The sequence below is a fragment of the Cupressus sempervirens genome, chromosome 1 (assembly GCF_028749045.1).
Source record: "Cupressus sempervirens isolate cs-2001-9-10 chromosome 1, ASM2874904v1, whole genome shotgun sequence".
Taxonomy (NCBI): domain Eukaryota; kingdom Viridiplantae; phylum Streptophyta; class Pinopsida; order Cupressales; family Cupressaceae; genus Cupressus; species Cupressus sempervirens.
The window spans coordinates 473,473,044-473,481,577 of NC_143118.1; positions in this window are offsets into that span (position 1 = coordinate 473,473,044).

Here is an 8,534-nt window from a genome sequence, read left to right on the forward strand (position 1 = left end):
TGGATCGAATTGGCAAAGAATTGCAAGAATGAACAAAGGTTTATTTAGGTACAAATGGTCAAGTGTAAGAAGGAATGTAGTAGCATTGGGAAACAAATTAGAGAAAGGCATCAAAGAGGAAAAAGGTTATTAATAAACCTTGTCACCGACATTTGTGATAGATGAGGCAAGATTATCAGTGGATCTTGCGAAAAGAGGAAATTGTTGGCAGCCAATTGCTTACAAAATGTTTGTAGAAATTAAAGGTCATAGTCTTGGGAGACAATATTCGTGAAGAAATTAATAGATATGAAGATTATCAAAAAATGACATTTTGGCATCAGGCAAAAGAAAGGATTTGGATTCGTATGCAACAACATTTGAGGTTGAAATTAGGGGGGAGTGTTGGAATGTGTAATTTCCCCCCAAATGAAATTGTAAAATGCATACTAGAGGATTCTAGAAATTCCAGCTGGATTAATGAAATTACCAAATAGGGTTGGGTAAACTTAATATTGAAGTTTGTAAAGTTCTAGAAGTCATTACGTATAGATAGTTCTAGAAAATTCTTTTTTTCTTATGTCAATTAATTTAGATGTTTCCAGATACAATTGAAGACCTTTATTAAAGAGGCACAATGTAATGTTTTTTTATTAGGCAATAAAATCATTTTATAATTTCTATAAGTGCTTGTATTGTGTATTTTGTGTTTAATTATCATTGTGGATCTAATCCATCCACTTTTATCAAAAAAAAAAAAATCTACCATTAATTTCTACAAAATGGAAAGAAACATTTCAACGAGCACAAACATCTAGTCCACTTCCTGGAGGGCATCCCCCAATCCATTTTTTATAACTTTCTTTGCCATGTTTTTTGTATTAACTTCAACAATCAAACCAACAAATCAAATCCCTAATGTGTAATTTAAGAAAATAAATTAAAGAGGCACGTGGAATTCGAGGAGCTAGGAATAGTGGCTTGATGCTCCATTTTAGGAAATGATAGACATTTAATTTTTTAAAGACTACAAAGATAAAAGCTAAAATAAAAATAAAAATTTCCTTTCCATGTTCTCAATAACTTTGGTATAAATGCTATTGCAAGCAATTCAAATGACTCCTTCAAAGTAGGGTACATAGAGGACAACCATGGCACCTATTTCCTAATAAAATGTTGGTGTATAATTTATTTGGAATGAGTGGGATATTGTTTATTATTATTTCATAATCACCTGAATATGCTTGAACCCTTTCGACTTAACATATTGTTAAAATTTAAGTGCAAGAACCATTCAAATTTAACTTTAAAGAAAATGGTATTGAGCGGCATTGGAGACTTTATGCCAAAGGTTTTCCCTTCCTATCACTTAGATAAGACATCTTCTGAAAACTTGACTGGGATTATTAAATGAGTTAGTAAGGAGTTATATTTTTTGGATATGCGTGGAATATTTATGACTCTTTTATAAAATTGATGAATCAGTAGAATCAAAAACAAAATTTTAAGCATTTTGAGTCAATATTTTGCATTAAAATGATATTATTTTCCAAGATTCTAAAAAGTTTTCACTAATTGCATATGTTTGTTAAGCAAAATCTATGTTCAATGGTTGCTCCCATCATTTCGAAAGGTAGGGACTATAGCTCACCAAGAGCACTTGTTTATAAATATAACTAATTACATGCAATATGCCTAGTTGTAAGGCCTTCTACATTAGGGAAAAATACAACAGCAATTACAAAACAATTTTGCAAGATCTCTCAAGATACAACTCAATCCTAGCTAGCCCAGATCTGTAACATAACAACAATCTAGTAGAAACCCCCAAGATCTCAACTTGTGCTCACAAGCCACCAAGAAATCTCCTTGTTCCTAAACTATAGCCACTAGTTCCTTAATCTAAACTTGCAACTCCACCACAATCCTATTGTAAACTACCTCACATTCAATGTTCTATCCACAGACTCAAGATAAATCGCCCTTCAGCTACTCCCCAGACTCACTCCTCCAAAATGAATGGATCACTCCATGAATGAATCACTAAAAGAATCCACAAGACCCCCTACATATACCCAACTAAGCCACAAGTCATCCTAGAAACTACAAAATTAAAGAAACCCCTTGCATTAAATGCATATTTAAGCCACAAGTCGGCTCACAGCAAACACTAAATACAAAACATTAACCCTCTCGTTAACCCACAGTTAACACATGATAACTACACAAAATACTTAGGACAAGCTCCAAGTTTACAATACAGATTTAAATGTACATAGGAGAGATAACCAAGACCACAAATATGTCCACACAAACTCCCAGATCAATCCACAACACGATCACATGCTACGACATTAAATGCACCAAGAACTCCAGTCAGCACCAACAAACTACCAAGTGACAAAAAACTCTTAAGCATCGTTGAACTCCTAATACATGTCAAGCACAACAGACCATGTCGATCTTCCAAACCATGCCAAGCTCCATAGACCATGCCGAGCTCCCAAAGCATGTCGAGCACCAGTCCAAGTAACCTCTAAAGAAACTATCGAGCCTCCCTCCAAGAACTCCAAAGTAATCACTGAGCAAACCCAAGATTCTCCTGCATCACTAATACATGATTGAGCATGTAAAACACTTGCAGGTGACAACTCCTATATAGATTCTTATGTAGGCCTTCTCATTAAAATCCTTAAGAAATAAAGAAAACCAAAACATCTATAACACTTGACTTCTCCAAAATCTTGTGAAACACTTCCTACATTGAAAAAATATCTACTAGCACTTGGTACATGATGCAATACATTTCGTCCCAAACCTTCACCTAGTCTATAACCAACTGCCATACTTTGTGAACCAAATTTGGCTGGTAGAACTTCTGCATTAGTAAAATTAGGAGTAAGGCCTACAAATTATTTCATGCTTTACAAAGCTAAATCTAGCACAACCATTCATTAGTGACCACAAATTTGTCAATTCTTTTAAAGTTACATTTTTTAATATCGTCAAATAACTCTATGTCCTAAGCTCTTCTGTTAATGCCCACCTCAAATCATGCAGTTGAATGCAAATGTCAAGTTTCTCTTTTCTAGCATGAGCACTCAAATTGTTAGAAATAATAATCTCTACTTAGAATTAATTGTTTATCATTAGATGTTTCTAGATTATTAGGTTTAGGTTTTTTGGTTGTGTTGGCTATAGTATTTTCTGGAAGTGTGTAGATATTTTGTCTTGTCGGATAATGCTAGATTTCTCTAGAATATTGTACACTTATGTATAAAAAGGCACTATGTATTCATTTGAAATCATGGTGAATGAAATACAATATATTTTTATTGTGTCATAGCAAATTGTGTTTGGTGTTTTGATTTTCTTGTGCCTCTGCCCATCCATCAAATTGGTATCAGAGCAAGGTTAAAAAGAGTGAAATACAATATATTTTTATTGTGTCATAGCACATTGTATTTGGTGTTTTGATTTTCTTGTGTCATTGCCCATCCATCAAATTGGTATCAAAGCAAGGTTAAAAAGAGGAGTTCAGAGTATTGTGTGAAGGAGGATTACAATAAAGAAAGGGGATTGAAATTCATACAAACTATTTTATTGTGAAATTTGTAAGTTTCTTGTTGCCCTATTTAGGGTTTGGTATACTTGTGTATTTTTTATGAGTTTTGATTAGGTATGGCTTCAGGGAGTTTTCAACCTTCAATTCCAATGTTTTCTAGAAAGAATTATGATGATTGGGCTTTAAGAATGAAGCTTGTATTTGATTCATATGAGTTATCAAATATAATCTTAAATGGTTATGTTGAACCTGTAGATGAGTCTACTTTAAATGCTAATCAAAAGAAAAAGCTTGATAAAAATAGGCGGAATAATAAAAAAGCCTTGCTAATTATTGGACAAGCACTGGATGACTCCATTCTTGGAAAAATTAAGCTAGTTTTTAAAGCCAAGCAAGCTTGGGATATTCTTGAGATTGCATATCAAGGTACAAGTAAGGTAAAGATTGTTAAATTGCAAGCACTTAGAAGAGAATTTGAGAATTTACAAATAAAGAATTTCGATTCTATTGAGCAATTTTCAAATCGTGTTATGAATGTGGTTAATCAAATAAGGATGAATGATGATGAGCTTGCTGATCAAAAGGTTGTATAGAATATTTTAAGAAGTTTGCCTCCTAAATTTGATAATATTGTGGTTGCAATTAAAGAATCTAAGGATGTAATGACATTGTCTATAGATAAGGTTTTTGGATCCTTGTATAATCATGAAGATAGGTTGAACAACAATAATGGTAATTCATTGGAGAATGCATTCAAAACACAAATGACATTTGGTAGAGGTAGAGGAAGAGGAAATTTTGTATCTAGAGGAAGAGGAAGAGGAAATTCTGGATCTAGAAGAAGAGGAAGAGGCATATATAATTTTCAAAAAGAAGAAGGAAAGAGTTTGCATCCAGTAGGAAGGAGAAATCAGTACTTCAACTCAAGGGGATGCAATAACAACCAGACATCACAAAGGTATGATAAAAACAAATGTTCAATGTTATTACTGCAAGAAGTTTGGAAATTTTGCAAATGAGTGTAGAAAGAAACAAGTTGAAATGAGTAAGAAAAATGCAAATTTTTCTAAGAGTAGTTCTAAGACGTTTTTCATTACTTGCAATGTAGCCAAAGAGAATTAAATAAAATTAGATAGTGGTTGGAGCAATCATATGACAGGAAACAAAGAGTTTTTTGAAAGCTTGGATAGATCAATTAAATCAAAAGTGAAGTTGGGAAATAATAAGATAGTTGAAGTAAATGGAAAATGTACAATCAATGTCATAACAAAGCATGGTAAGAAATCTATTTCTGATGTATACTTTGTACCTGGTTTGAAACATAATCTTATAAGTGTGGGGCAACTTAGTCAAAAAGGTTATAGAGTTATTTTTTAGAAAAATGGGTGCACTATATTTGATATGCCTCCTAGTAACTTCGTGACTTCAAGAGTAGAAATGACAAATAAAAAAATGTTTCCACTTCGGATGAAGAGCAATATGATTAATGAAATTGCAGCAAGTTTCAAGGCAACAAGTCAAGATTAGACATGGATATGGCACTTGAAGTATGGTCATCTAAATCTCAAAGGATTAACTTTATTGCAAAGAAAGGAAATGGTAAGAGGCTTACCCACAACTGAAGCATCATTAAGTCCATGTGAAAGTTGTATTTTGGCCAAACATCATAGAGAGATTTTTCCAAAAGGGATGTCATATAGAGTAAGGGTACTTTTAGAAATTGTGCATTCAAATATATGTGGTCCAATGAAAAAGCCATCATTAGTGGGGAGCATTTATTTCTTAACATTTATTGATGACTTTAGTAGAAAAATAAGGGTTTACTTTCTTAAATACAAATCTGAAACTTTTGGCAAATTTAAAGAATTCAAGGTTTTTGTTGAGAAACAAAGTGGTTTACCTATCAAGGTATTGAGATCTGATAGAGGAGGAGAATATAAATCAAATGATTTTTTAGATTATTACAGAGACCATGGAATCAAAAAGCAATTTACTACCAATTATACACCATAGTAAAATGGTGTTGCAGAGAGAAAGAATAGGACAATAATGGAGATGGCAAGGAGCATGTTGAAAGGTAAGAATCTTCCTAATGAGTATTGGATTGAGGCAGTTTCTTGTGCTGATTATATCTTGAATAGGAGTCCAACAAAGATTGTGAGGGACATGATTCCACAACAAGCATGGAGTGGTTAGATTCATAGTGTTTCTCATCTCAAAGTATTTGGTTGTATTGCATATGCACATGTTCCAAAAGAAACTAGAAGTAAATTAGATAATAAGAGTGAGAAATGCATTTTTGTTGGCTATGATGAGCAATCTAAGGCATATAGGTTGTTTAATCCTATCACCAAAAAAATCATTGTGAGTAGGGATGTTGTACTTAAAGAGGATGAACCTTGGGATGGAAATATAGATACAATTGTTACAGGTGCTACAATAATACCATGTGATGAGAAAGATAAAAAGAATCATGAAGATCAAGAGGATCAACCAAGTGACCAAGAAGGAACTCCACCACAAATTCCACAAGGAGATCACTTAGAAAATGAAGTTGAACATGGAGAATGTTTGAATTCACAAGTAATGATTCAAATCCTATACTTGCACAATTGAGATCAAGGATTACAAGCAAGAAAACTAGAAGCTTGAATGAGATTTATGATCAAGGAAGTAAAATAGATTTGCAATCAAATTTTTCTTTATTTGCTCAAGATCCTATATATTTTGAAGATTCAATCAAGGAAAGACATTGGATTAATGCAATGAATGATGAAATAGAATCTATCGAGAGAAATGATACATGGGAATTAGTTGATTTTCCTAACAACAAAGATTGCACTGGTTAAAATGGGTTTATAAGACTAAATTTAAAGCTAATAGGGATGTAGACAAATATAAGGAAAGGTTAGTTGCTAAGGTATTTTCACAAGAATATGGGGTTGACTATAATGAGACATTTGCACCTGTAGCAAGACTTGATATTGTTAGAATACTATTAGCTATTGTAGCTCACAAAAAATGAATGTCAAATCATCATTTTTTAATAGATATTTGGAAGAAGAAGTCTATGTGCAGCAACCACTAGGATATGAAATAAGAGGATATGAAGATGCAAATTATAAGTTGAAGAAGGCACTCTATGGATTGAAGTAAGCTCCAAGAGCCCGATATAGTAGAATAGATTCATACATGATGGAGAATGGATTCAATAGAAGCACCAATTAACCTAAATTATATACGAAGATCAATGGACTAGGTCAGATTTTGATTGTTTGTTTGTTTATATGTTCATGATTTGATCTTTATAGGTAATCTATCTATTAACTTGTTTAAATCAACAATGAAAAGGAGTTTGAAATGACAGATCTAGGATTGATGAAATATTCTCTTAGCATTGAAGTCACTCAAAATGATAAAGTAATTTTCATTTGTCAAAGTAAATATCCAAAAGATGTTTTGAAAAGATTTAGATTGATAAATTGTAGTCTAGTTTTTACACTTGTGGTAGTAGGTACCAAACTAAATAGAGAATATACTGAGAAAGGGTTTGACTCAACTATATTTAGAAGATTGGTTGGTAGCTTGATGTATCTCACAACAACTAGACCAGATATTATGTGTAGAGTGAGTTCAATCTCTAGATTCATGGACTCGCCTAAGAACTCACATTGGCAGGCAGGAAAAAGAATATTGAGATATATTGCAAGAACTATGAGTCATGGCATATTATATTCTACTTCAAATGATTTTAAATTAGTTGGATATAAAAATTGTGATTTTGCAGGAAATATTGAGGATATTAGAAGCACATCTAGATATGTATTTCATCTTGGGATAGATGTTTTAGTTTGGGCATCAAAGAAGCAAACCTATAGTAACTCTCTCATCAACTGAAGCAGAATATGTAGCCGGAACAACAACAACATGTCAAGCAGTATGGATATGAAGGATTTTGAAAGACTTAATGCAAGCTCAAGATGGACCTACTAAAATCTATTGTGATAAAAAGTCAGCTACTAAACTTTCAAAGAACCATGTGTTTCACAAGAGGAAAAAGCACATTGACACAAGGTATCACTTCATTAGAGAGCTAGTTAGCAACAGAGAAATTAATCTACAGCATTGCAAATCAGAGGAGCAACTTGCAGATATCTTCACCAAGGCTTTAGTCAGGAACAATTTGAGATTTTGACGGAAGCATTGGGAATTGTAAATATTAATGATGTGGATAGTAGAAATTTGGGGGTAGTGTTAGAAATAATAATTTCTACTTAGAATTAGTTGTCCATCATTAGATGTATTTAAATAATGTTGTGATGGTTAAGTTGTTGTGTTGTTATCCTTGTCATCAAAGTTCAAATCTCATGGGGATGAGGTCCCCCGTTTGTGGCCTCACTAGTTCATAGCTCCAGGTCAAAGCGTTTACCCCTCTTTTAAAATTTTAAAAAAAAAAAGTTGTCCATCATTAGATATGTCTAAATTATTAGGTTTAGGTTTTTTAGTTGTGTCGACTGTAGTATTTTCCAAAAGTGTGTAGATATTTTGTCTTGTTAGCTAATGCTAGATTTCTCTAGAATATTGTGCACTTGCCTATAAAAAGGCACTATGTATTCATTTGAAATCACAGTGAATGAAATACAATATTTTTTATTGTGTCATAGCACTTTGTGTTTGGTGTTTTGATTTTCTTGTGCCTCTGCCCATCCATCACAGATCCATGTCATATAGAGAAGAGAGAGATCCAAGTGTATGTTACCCTCCACTTAATAGGATGCCATGCATCATGACTAGAATCGACCTACTAGCTGGTTGTTAGTAAACATCTATAGAAGAATCAATGTGTTGTACTAACTCAAAGCCCATATGCCAACTCCCAAATAAGTTAACATACATGAACAATGATTTAATTGTTTTCTTTTTTATTATACTAATGAAAAATAGTTATTTGATATTTTAATGTAGATATAAACTTTGAGAAAAGTTTCTA